This window comes from Equus caballus, chromosome 3, assembly GCF_041296265.1.
Source record: "Equus caballus isolate H_3958 breed thoroughbred chromosome 3, TB-T2T, whole genome shotgun sequence".
Lineage (NCBI taxonomy): Eukaryota > Metazoa > Chordata > Mammalia > Perissodactyla > Equidae > Equus > Equus caballus.
This window is the reverse complement of record NC_091686.1, coordinates 121,789,947-121,801,356: the sequence shown is the minus strand read 5'-3', so window position 1 is coordinate 121,801,356 and position 11,410 is coordinate 121,789,947.

Sequence of the window (11,410 nt, the reverse complement as noted above, 5' to 3'; positions counted from 1 at the left end):
AAGGTCGGATTACTCATTATCAGCGAGATTCCCAAACCCTCCCATTTGTCCTTCACCACAGCCTGGGACAGGCCTGGAAAAAAAGGAAAAAACAATAATCAAGGTGCAGGATTCTAGTGTCCACGGAACGTCTCCTGCCTTTCTCTTCCTTCAGCCTTTCTCATCAAGGATTCCATGAGAAATGGAACCCTCATGCCCTCATGCATCCCCAGTTCTAACGAATTAACTGCCCCTCCCCCCATCCCGGGCACTTAGCATGTTCCAGCCCTGAGCATCCCCAAGAGAACCCAGAAAACAGCCCCTCGATCCTTTTCTGGGTCCTGTAGTTCAGAACTCGGCTTGAGAAAGGCTGCTGGGTTCATCTTGCACGTCCTTCCAGCGCCTCTGTTCTCCCTCCCACCCCAGCTCGCCCTCCGTGATCTCTCTAAGTCTCTGGTCTCTCCGTCTCTCTCTCTGTTTCTGTATCTCCCCTCCCCCACCTCTCTCCCTCCCTCCCTCTCTCTCTCCCTGTGCCTGTGTGATGGCCGGGGTCTCTGTCGTCTCTGTCTCTCTCTCTGTTTCTGTATCTCCCCTCCCCCACCTCTCTCCCTCCCTCCCTCTCTCTCTCCCTGTGCCTGTGTGATGGCCGGGGTCTCTGTCGTCTCTGTCTCTCTCTCTCTGTTTCTGTATCTCCCCTCCCCCACCTCTCTCCCTCCCTCCCTCTCTCTCTCCCTGTGCCTGTGTGATGGCCGGGGTCTCTGTCGTCTCTGTCTCTCTCAGGTCCAGTCCACAGCTGCAGTTCCTCGAATGGCTCAGGCCTGAGACTCAGCCTCTTGCTTGGCTAGCATTCCAAGAAGCCCAGCTGCCGGATCTGTGCCTGGCATTCACGGCTCCTCAGGACGGGCCCCACCAGCCTTGGCAGCCCCCTCTCCTTCTGCTGGCTCCCTGACCCTCCCTGTCGTGGCCCGGTCTCCCTCCCCAGCCCCACTCACTCCGGAAAGGCAGACAGGGCTTTGAGGAGGAAGTCGACTGTGAAAGTGACCCCAGGGACAGGAGTGGGGCAGAGGAGAGGGCCGCAGGCGGAGGGCAGCGACGACGGTGGCATTATCGAGTGGGCCACCCCTGCAGACTCCTGGGGCTTGCTCCCCCGGAGATCTATGGCGCTTTGACCCCTTGTTCTGGACTCGGCGCACTGCCCGTTGATTCAGTGCACATGCTGCATCCTGGAAAACAGCCCAGCCCCGCAGTGGACGGTCCCTGCGCTGAGGCTTGGGGGGGGGGGGGGGCATTCTATCGGCTGGCAGCTTCCCAGAGATGTGGTTTGTGGCAGGACAAGCAGAACCCATGGTCTGGGGGTCAATGTCACACATTCCTTGATGCAAAATGGGACCCTTGGTCTGAGACCTCTTCCTCAGGAGGCCTCCCAACACTGACGGCTTGGGGGTTTTAGGGTGTCATAAACAACAAAAAACTCAAGTCCAAGTGGCTCAAACAAGGGCTTCTTTGGCTCATGGACCTGGAAGTCCAGAGGTAGATGGGCCTCAGGTTTGGCTCGATCCAGGGGCTCTGGCCCCACTTCTCCACAATTTCCTCTCGGTGCTGGCTTCCTTCTCAGGTTGTCAGTGTGGAAACAAAATTGCAACAGCTGTCAGTGGTGTACATCCAGACCAGGAGACAGGGGATCTTCTCTCCTAAACGGGAGGAGCATCCTCTCCAGCATTCCTCAGCAAGCCACCACTCACATCCCATTGCTCTGAACTGGGTCGTATGCCGCTCCTGGAGAAAGTCCTGTGTCCAGGGAATGCTGGCTGCTGTCTGGTGTAGCTGATCTTTGTCTCCAGGGGGATGGGGTCACCCTTAGACCCGTCAGAACCTTCGGAGCTGGGGCCAGCTTACTGGGAAGTCCGTGGGGGACTTCTTACTGGGGCCACATGGCGGAGGGATGGTGGCCTCTGAACGGAAACTCGGATGCTGTGCAAAAGCAGGAAGCAAGGGAAATGGGAGTTAGGCAGACACCTATCAGGACACAGAGACTAAGGAGTCCCTGACTGGCTGCGCCCCCCCTCCACTCTCACATGCTTAATTAGATCATGACTACAAACCATACAGCCTCAAATACCTCAAATACCAGGAAGGGGCGGGGGATGGTTAGAGACGGCGTACGGAGTCGTCCCCTCCTTCCTCTCCCTTGGCGCTGGCTGAAGGCAGGTGCTGGGGTGCTCTTTGCTGAGGGCATCCTCTGGCCGCCTGTCCTGGGCTGGGCGTCCAGGCTGGGGCGGTGGAGGATTTAGCGCTCCTTGGTGTGTGCCCACAGGGAGAGCACCCCACCACCAGGGGGCGGTGCAGCGAAGAGACTGATGGTCCTGAGACGCACGGACGACAGCACCTTTTTCTGTGAAATTATGTGTCACCTTTCTGTTAAAAAACGTGCTTCTTCATTGATACAACTAAGTTCCTTCTAGGAAACATTTGCTCATCACCTACCTCGTGCCAGGTCCCCTGTGCCCTGGACCCACAGGAAGCTACCAGGCCCCTGCGTCCAGCCACACAAAGGGACAGAATGGGAGGGAGGGTGGGAGAAGCCGCCCCCGGGATGCTCCCTGCGTTCGCTGTGGGCTGCAGGGGAAGCCAGGCTCGCCTCCCACATGGGACCCAGAGAGGCAGGTTCCTGAGTCTCAGGGTTCAGAACGACTGACTTCATTTAACGCTGTGGATACAGGGCATCATGTCACTGACCGGTCCTCTCCCTGCTGGCGCCGAGGGGCTGCCCTCCGCTGGGTCCCCACCATGGTGGGAATTGGGAGCTTGACCTCAGCCCCAGCTTCCTTGGACTCTTCTCTGCGAAGATCTCCTTATCCCCCACTTTCTCATTTGCTGTTTTCCAAATCTTTCTGCACTAAGGTTTTCTTTGTAAGACACCCCGAATACTCTTTCGAACAGGAAAGGTTGTACCATTCGATTTTCTAATGGTCCAGGAACGGAGTTAAAACGTTAGATCAAGCATGGTCCCCTGCCTGGATTGTCGGGCCCCCTCCTCCACTGTCCCCTTCCTCCGCTCCCTCTGGATCTCAGCTTTTCTCCGAGGAGCCCACAGTGTCCAAAGCTCACCATCTAGTGAGGGAGATGGACAACGACACAGTAACCACATTCCCATGGGACCAGGCCTGCAATCAGGGGGAGCCCAGGACCCGGAGGAACCCAGGGGAATACCCAGCTCAGCTCAGGGGTGAGGGAGGGCTTCCCAGAAGAGGCGATGCCTGGACTGATTCTCCAGGTTCAGGAAGGCGTTGGGCAGGCAGAGGAGCGGGGGGAGGCCTTTGAGTGGAGGAGCAGGGCCCCAGGTCCAGAGGTGAGAGGCGGGGGATGGGCGCAGGGCCGGGGGGTGAGTCAGGCGGGCTGTGGAGCATTTCCAGACTCTCTGCTGGACCCGTGACCCACTGGGGCCCGAGGCAAAGGGGCTGCCCCACGAGGGGTTGGGTACACTGCTCAGGAACAGAGCCGAGCCCTTTCCCTCTCTGCCTCCACGAAGGTAGACACAAGGCCCGTCACTTCCCTGGCACCAGCCTGCCGTGGAGACACCCTGAGCTGTCCTGACTCCCGCGCCTGCACCCTCTCTTTTTGCAGGAGCGCTGGCTCCTCGCTCACTCGGGAAGTATTTATTGAACACCTAGATGCCAAACACTGCGTCTGGGTCTATGAAGCCGGCAAACAAGATGCACGGAGTCCCTGTCCTCATAGAGCCTGCAGTCCGCTGGGGGGGGGGGGGGGTGTCGCACACACTTGCATGTGCGTGCACACATAAAATATACACATGCATACACACAGCACACACACATGCATGCGCACATATACAAACATGCACATGCACACACACAATTACGTGTCCGAAGTGGGATCAAGGAAGGGTGAGGACGGGAGGAAAGATTATGACGGGGAACTCTAATTCAGATGGGAGTGTGGGGTCCCACAGAGCCCCTCCAAGTAAAGCAATGATAATCTGAGATCTGAAGGAACAGGGGGACCCGTCAGGTGAAGGATGGGGTCAGAGATTCCAGGCAGGGAGACAGATGTGGAAAGGCCGAGGCAGCAGCAAGCTGGCTGAGTTCAAGGGTCTGAAGGGGGACTGAGAGTGGAGGAGACTGGAGGGAGATTGGCTGGCAAGGAGGTGCAGGGCAGCCACGTAGGGCTGCGAGGTCACGGAGGGTGTGCTGAGGATGCTACAATGAGAGCAGCGGGAAGCCGCCCGCGAGGGTTCGAGCAGGGGAGCGCCAGGGTCTCGTTTGCTTGGATTTAGCAGATGCCCCTGGCTGGGGGGGAAGGGACTGAGTGGGGGCCAGGAGCAGGAAGAGCAGGAGGAGACAGCTGTGACTGTCCAGGTGAGAGAGGGCTCAGGCCAGGGCCTCTCGGAGGAGCTGGGCATAAACAGGAGGATTTGGAGGCAGGACCTGGTGCTGGACAGACATGAAGGGGCAGGGAGGGAGGCCCCAGAGGCATTCTTGTCAGGGAGAACAGTGCGGTGGCTGGAGGGGCCATTTCCGGAACCGGGAGAAGCTGGGAGTTGCTGAGGACCAAATTGGCTCGAGGTCTGTGGTCGCGGTGCCTGGAAGCCTAGGGAAGTTATGGCTTTGGAAGTTGTATCAGTCTGGGTTCTCCAGAGGAACAGAGCCAGTAGGATGGATGGAGGATGGAAGGACGGATAATGGACAGACGATGGATGGTAGATGGATGACAGAAGGACAGAAGGAAGAATGAATGGAAGGATGGACGGACAGAGAGGGAGGTAGGTAGGTGAGTGGGTGGGTGGGTAGATAGGGTTTATTTTAAGGAATCGGCTTATGGGATTGCGGGGTCTGTCAAGTCTGACATCTGTAGGGCAGGGGCCAGGCTGGAGGCTCAGGCAGGAGCTGACACTGCCATCTTGAGGCAGACTTCCTTCTCTGGGAAAACTCATTTTTGGTCTTAAGGCCTTTAAAGGACTGGATGAGGCCCCCACGTTAGAAGGTAACCTGCCCTACTCAAGTCAACTGATAACGGACGCTCACCACATCCAGAAAGGACCTCAGAGCAACATTGAGACAGCGTTTGTTGATTGCCTGGGGACTGCAGCCTGGCCGAGTTGACACATGAAGCTGACCATGGCAGAAGTGGTCAGCACAGAAGTGGCTTCCTCACTGTGAGGGTGTCGGTTTACCCGGGAAGGGGGACGGCTCCACAGAGAGGATCCCAAGACCCCCGAAGACGGGATCAGGGAGGGAGAAGCCAATGAAGGCACTGGGAGAGGTCCGAGCAGGAGACGGGGGAGGCTCAGGAAGGTGGTTCACGTGGGACCTGCGGAGACAGCGAATCGGCTAAATGCAGAGGATCATCCGCTGGACAGAGTCACACAGCGGGTCTCAAGGTGTGACCAGCAGCCGTGGGCGGGGGTGGGAGGCAGCAGGCCTAACTGAATGCTTCTGAGTGAACGAGAGGCAAGGTCACACAGACAGCCAGCGTAGACTCTTCTTTCAAGAAACATGACTGAGAAGGTCTTGGGGTGAAGGGCAGGGTTAGTCTTGGGGGCACTGTTTTGTTTTTAACGTGGAGATGCTAGAACATGCATCTTCTAGCTTCCCCCGGCCCGTGGTGTTGGCATTACCATTGACCCACGCAGTCCTGCTCTCTGCTCCCAGCAGCTTGGTCACAGCCCCAGCAAGGGATTCCCGTGGAGACTGCCGTGTGCTAGTCATCAGAGGGACCCGGCCCTCCGCAGCCAGCCTCTCCTCACCCGCTGACTTCTGCACGTCGCTTAGCCTTAGTCAGTCTAAGGTCCCTCGTCCATAAAACCAGGTGGTACTCACTGGCAGGTCCTCAAAGCCACGCTGGGACAAGAGGCGCCATGGGAAAAGCACCTGGTAAATTAGGAAGGCGGGGCTCATGATTAATCTTCCTCAAAGTGCATCCCTTTACCACACAGCTTCAGGGAGCGCACTTCTCGTGCGGGACCTCTCCCCACCCCAGGAGACGCAACTGTGCACACACGCAAAGCGGGTCCATAAAGTGTTCAGGGGTGACAGCTGCCTGGCCTTGACGGGCCTGGGCGTCTGGTGGCCACAGGGGACCAGAGGCTTGGAACCACGGCATGGGGCTTCAGACAGGACCCTTCCATCCGCCCAGGACAAGAGCTGGTCTCACTGTCAGGGGCGACTGCCTCTGAGTGCACTGTGGGGCTGGGTGCCCACATTGTCATGGACAAGTGGGGACATGGGGAATTGGGGTCAGGTGGCTGGGAGAGTCCAGTGGATTCCAGCCGGCTGGGGACCTGGTTCCCTGTGTGACCCTGTCTCTCTGGGCCTCCGTTTTCTTCTCTCCACCCGGGAGCCCCAGGACCTACAGCTTTCCTCCCAGGCCCTGGGGAGGTGGGGATACTGGGTTGAATTGCGCCCCTAAAAGAATACGCTCAAGTCCCAACCCCCGGACCCGTGAAGGTGACCTGAATGGGAAACGGGGTCTTCTTAGAGGTAACCAGTTGAGATGAGGTCATGCTGGAGTGGGACGGGCCCTAAATCCAAGGACTGGTGTCCTGATGAGAGAGGAGAGAGACACAGGGAGGAGCATTCACGTGACCACAGTGACAGGGTTTGGAGTGAAGCAGCCACGGGTCCAGGAACACCAAGACCGGCTGGGAGCCCCCAGAAGCTGGGAGAGAGACAAGGCAGGGTCCCCCTAGGTACTCGGGGTGCCCCGCCCTGCCAGCACTTTAATTCCAGATGTCTGGCCTCCAAAACAGCAGGAGAACAAATTTCTGACGTTTAAGCCCCCAGTTTGTGGTACTTTGCTATGCGGCCCCAGGACCCTATTCCACCTGCATGCTCTTGTCGCTCCTCGAGGGCTCAGACCAGCTCTTCTTCATCTCTTGTTTCCCACAGGGCCTGGTATACAGTAGGTGCTCAATAAATGAATCACTCCACCTCCCAGCCTGCTCTTCTCCCTTGCTGTCTATTTCTCTCACATCCTCCTGGCTCTCCTTGTCTGCTTCTGCTGCACAGGCACAAAATTTAATCAGAGGAAAGGCTTTCTGGTCACGAGCCAAAAGTCCGCGTCTTACACAGAGCAAGCACCTTCCAAAGTCGGGCCTGTGCGTTCTGCGGGTGAGGTTCTCCATCTCCTGTAATGAACCATCTCTCGGGATTTTTCTGTGATGGCAAAACGTTGCCAAGTCTGCAGACCACTTAGAGGCAACGGGGTAGCTGAGATTACGGAACAGGCGCGGCTGCTACACAGGACCCACGCGCGTCCAGCCTGGGCCAGCCCAGTCGCCCTTCCCATCTGCCTGGGGAGCTCAAGTGCGCTGCCAGGGTGTGGTGGTGAGGCTGGCTCTGAATCAGCGAATCACCCAGGTGTGTGGACCTGCACTGGAGAGCGCGAGGCTCTGGGATGTGAGTCTCATGTTATTTTTACGCCTGGTTTCATATGGCATAGTTTTAAATTATTGAGTAGTTGGAAAGATCTCACAATGAAATCATATTTCATTTGTTTCTCCATTTGGCTGTGAAAGAAATCAATTCCCAGGCTGTATTTGGAGGTGAAGGAAGGACAAAGAAACCTGCAGCTTTGGTGAGAGGATGCCTGGAGGTGCCCAGGGGTCACCCAGGGCCTCTGGATGTGTCTGCTGCCACGGGCCACAGCGTGCCTGCGACTGCGGGCTTCTGCACGCTGGGTTTTCAGGGCGACACCTTTCTAGATCAGGTCCCAGGTGAGCCCAGCCACACTGTGCACTCTCTGTAGTAGAAGCAATTTCTAGGACAACTGAGCGGTCCCAGGGTGAGGTCAGGAATGTTGGGAAGGGGCTCAAGGGTCTGACCTTCTTCCTTTTGGTTTTCTGAGTGAGAAGGGTCAAAGGGAACATTGGCGGGGTGCACGCTGACCCCACAGTTCAGGGGCTACTCTCCTCTGCGCTGGAGACCCTGAGATGCACTGGAGACCTTAGAATGCACTGGAGATGCCAGGATGCCAAGGAGACCCCAGGATGCCCTGGAGACCCTAGGAAGCGCTGGAGGCCCCAGGATGCCCTGGAGACCCTAGGATGCGCTGGAGGCCCCAGGATGCCCTGGAGACCCTGGGATTTGCTGGAGACCCCGAGATGTGCTGGAGGCCCCTTGATGAGCTGGATCTAGCCTTGCCTGGGAGGGCTGACATCTGCTGAGGGAGCCAGGCAAGAGACAAATGGAGAGAGTATAGAGTGATGTGGCAGTGACAGTCAAGGCCTTGGGAGCAAAGGTGGTGCCCGGCTGAGCTGAGGGGTTGGAGCGGGGGCTTCTCCAAGGAGGGACTCTGGAGTGGAGTCCTGAGGTGGAGGCTGAGCTATCCAGGTTTGGGGGGCGGGGGCAGAGGGCCCAGCAGGGTTTGGATCTAGTGGGGTGGGTTCCTCTGAGCTGTGCTCCTCATTCTCGGCTCAGCCCTCAGCCTCCTCACTTGGCCTCCCCGTGCCCCCAGGAGGTGACGACAGATCCAGGAGGGCCATTGTGCCAAAGCCCATGGGCTCTCCCTGCAGAAGGGCCTGGGGGCGCCTGTGGCTCTTCCTCTGGGGCGTAGATTGCGTTTGGGTAAGCTGATGCCTTAATTTCCCATCTGTACAATGGGGATGATGATGACGATGATAATCATAATGATAATAACAGAGGGTGCTCTGGCACAGGGCGGCCCCAGGACACGGCAGCCCTGGAGGTGCCTGCTTGCCTCACCTGGCTTGGCCCTGGCCGTGCATCCTCCTCGGGAGCAGTTCCACGCTTGCCCTTGGCTCCCTCCACTGGAACGTGAGGGCAGCCCCACTGGGGGTTAGCCTAACCCCCCATCCAGGCTCTTCTGCCCCAGATGAGCAGGCCCCTGACACCTGGGTCGCTGGTCCCTCCCCCTCCCAGCTCCTCCTGCGCCAGCCTCAAGAAACCTGACATAAATCCCCGCCTGAGCCAGAACGTGAGGGGTCGGCACGGGGCCCGCCCCTGCCCTCCCGGTCCCACCGCACCGTTCAACACTTCCCAAGGCCTTCATGCCCCCACAACGGCAAGAGACATTTTTAGGACAAATGACCCTAATTTTGAAGCAATTTGCAGGCCCACAGAGCAGTGACAGGGGCTTGTCCTTGTCACGGGGGCATTTATCACAAGAAGAGTCTTTCCCTGCAGGTCACTGGACTCATTTCTTAGGACTCCTCACCTGGTGCAGCCCCCACGGGAAAAATAGCCCCAGAGACCCACCATGAACGGCGGTGCATTTAACCTGAGCAGGTGGGTATATACTTAGCACACGTTTGCGAAAGCTCATATTTCCATTTATTTCCTTTTTTGTGTTTTATGATCACCTCTGAGTTACCAGGAAAGGAGCCCCACATGTACACCTCGGTGCCCACGGGAGAGCAGAGCGCAGCTGAGGAAGACAGACCCTGGAACCAAGCTGGCCACGGGTCTGGATCTGCCTCCCCATCCTCCGCTCCCTCCATCACTGGAACAACCCACATCCCATAACAAGTGCTGAGGACACTTAGAAGAGGTGGGTGGGGTGGAGCCCCGTGTTTCCCCCAGGTCCCACCCTCCTCTCCTGGCCTCCTGAGCTTCTGGCCCCTGCCTGCTGGCACAGGGCACGTCCTCCTTTATGACCCAGGCGCTTGGGCATCTCAGCCCCGTTACACCACTCTCCCCCCGGTGCCCAGGTTTGGACACGGAGAGCACAGGCCACAAAGCAGGGGGAAGGTGGAGGTGCCCCGCTCTGAGGGCCTCCTAATCCCAAAGGTGGCCGGGGAGCACAGGAGGCAGGCCCAGCGCCCAAGGCCTGTGCCCAGAGGGAGGAAGGCCGCCAGCGCTGCAGGCTGGAGGCTCCTGCCAGCCAGGGTCCTGGTGTGCAGGTCCCGCGGAAAGCTCCACCCCTCTGTGCTTCCCAAGTAGGGCCTGGCCCAGTCTCGGCCCCTCTCCAAGCCTGTAGGGTAGAAGCCCACTGCCCTACTTCCAGGGGCGTCAGGATTAAACCAATTGAAACATTTGGCAGGACATAAGGCAGAGGCATGTGCATCCAGGGCGGGCATGGAGCCGGGTGGAGGGGCCAGCAGGGCCGCTGCCTGGGGCACCCACCTGTGAGGGGCTTGAAGGGAACCCCCAGTGAAAGGAGATGGGGGATAACCCAACGGGACCGTTTGATGAGTGCTTTAGGTATGGGGCACCCTGAGGAGCCCTGTCTGCAGGAGAGGCCTGGGTGATGCAGGGTGTCCCCTCTGTCTGCAGGTGTGGCCCGGGCAGGAGGACGATGGTGGGAGGCAGCAAGGGCCGCCCCTCCCCGCCTCCTGCTCCTCCTCCTGCACCTGGACCAGCCAGCCAGCTCTCCTGAACGCACTCTTAACAAACACTGAAAGGATCTTGGTTTGACTGTTAGCCTGTCTGGGGCCTCCTTGTGTCAAGGGGCTCCTCGAAGGCCCTCTGACACCCCCTCCCCCAGGGTCTGCTCGAAAAGCAGGTGGCAGCATTTTCTACAATAGATCCTGTGACTCGCGAAACAAATTCTTGTCTGTTTTCTTCACAAGAACAGTGCCCAGTACACTGGGGATGTTCTGTAAATGTTGATGGATGGATAAATGAAAGACCAGTGAGAAAAGGCAGCAGTCTCCGAGGGGAAGCAAGGGCACATCTTGCTCCCTGGTCGGTTTCAATAACAACATTATAATAATAGCCATCACTTCCGGAGCCCTCACTTCTCGTCGGGCGCTCTGCAGGGTTTACTCGCATCACCCATTCAGTCCTCTAACAGCCCTATGGGGCAGGTGCTGGGGTTGGAAGGATAAGGAAATAGGCACAGAGAGAGCAGGCTAGTTGCCCAAGGTCACCCCTTTTGCAGCACTGGGGTGGGAACCAAAGTCTGGCTCAGTCTCCCCAAATCGACGCCCCTCAACAGACGCCCGGGAGGAAGCAGCGAGCAGCCCGGCCCACTGGCAGTTCACCCTGCTGGGAGCCGGCCGAGTGAGGGCAGAGGGGTGGTGGCTCGGCTACAGGACACCCGGCTGGAGCCCCTCCCTTGCCGCTAACCTGCCTGGTGACTCTGGGCAGGACCTCCTTCGGCCTTAGGTTCTGCCCTCATGAAAGAATGTGCTGGAACCACATGACCCTGAGGTCCCTCCAAGCCGAGGACTGCTGTGACTCCCCAGCGCCCGCCCCATTTGAAGGTGGTTGCTCGGAGAGGCGGGACTGGCTCCACAGGGAGGCCTAGGCGGCCACACAGCAGGCTAAGCTCTGGGACCGGCCAGGAACTGGGCCACTATGTCCACCCTCTGACTCACAGGGACTCGGAAGCAAGTGCCGGTCCCCACCTCCCTGTGGGGAGCTTCCTAAAGAGGACAAAGGGTCCCAGAGGTGCTCCGGCCTGCCTCCCAGGGTGATGGTCCGGAGGGGCCAGGTGCTGAGTGTCAGCCCCT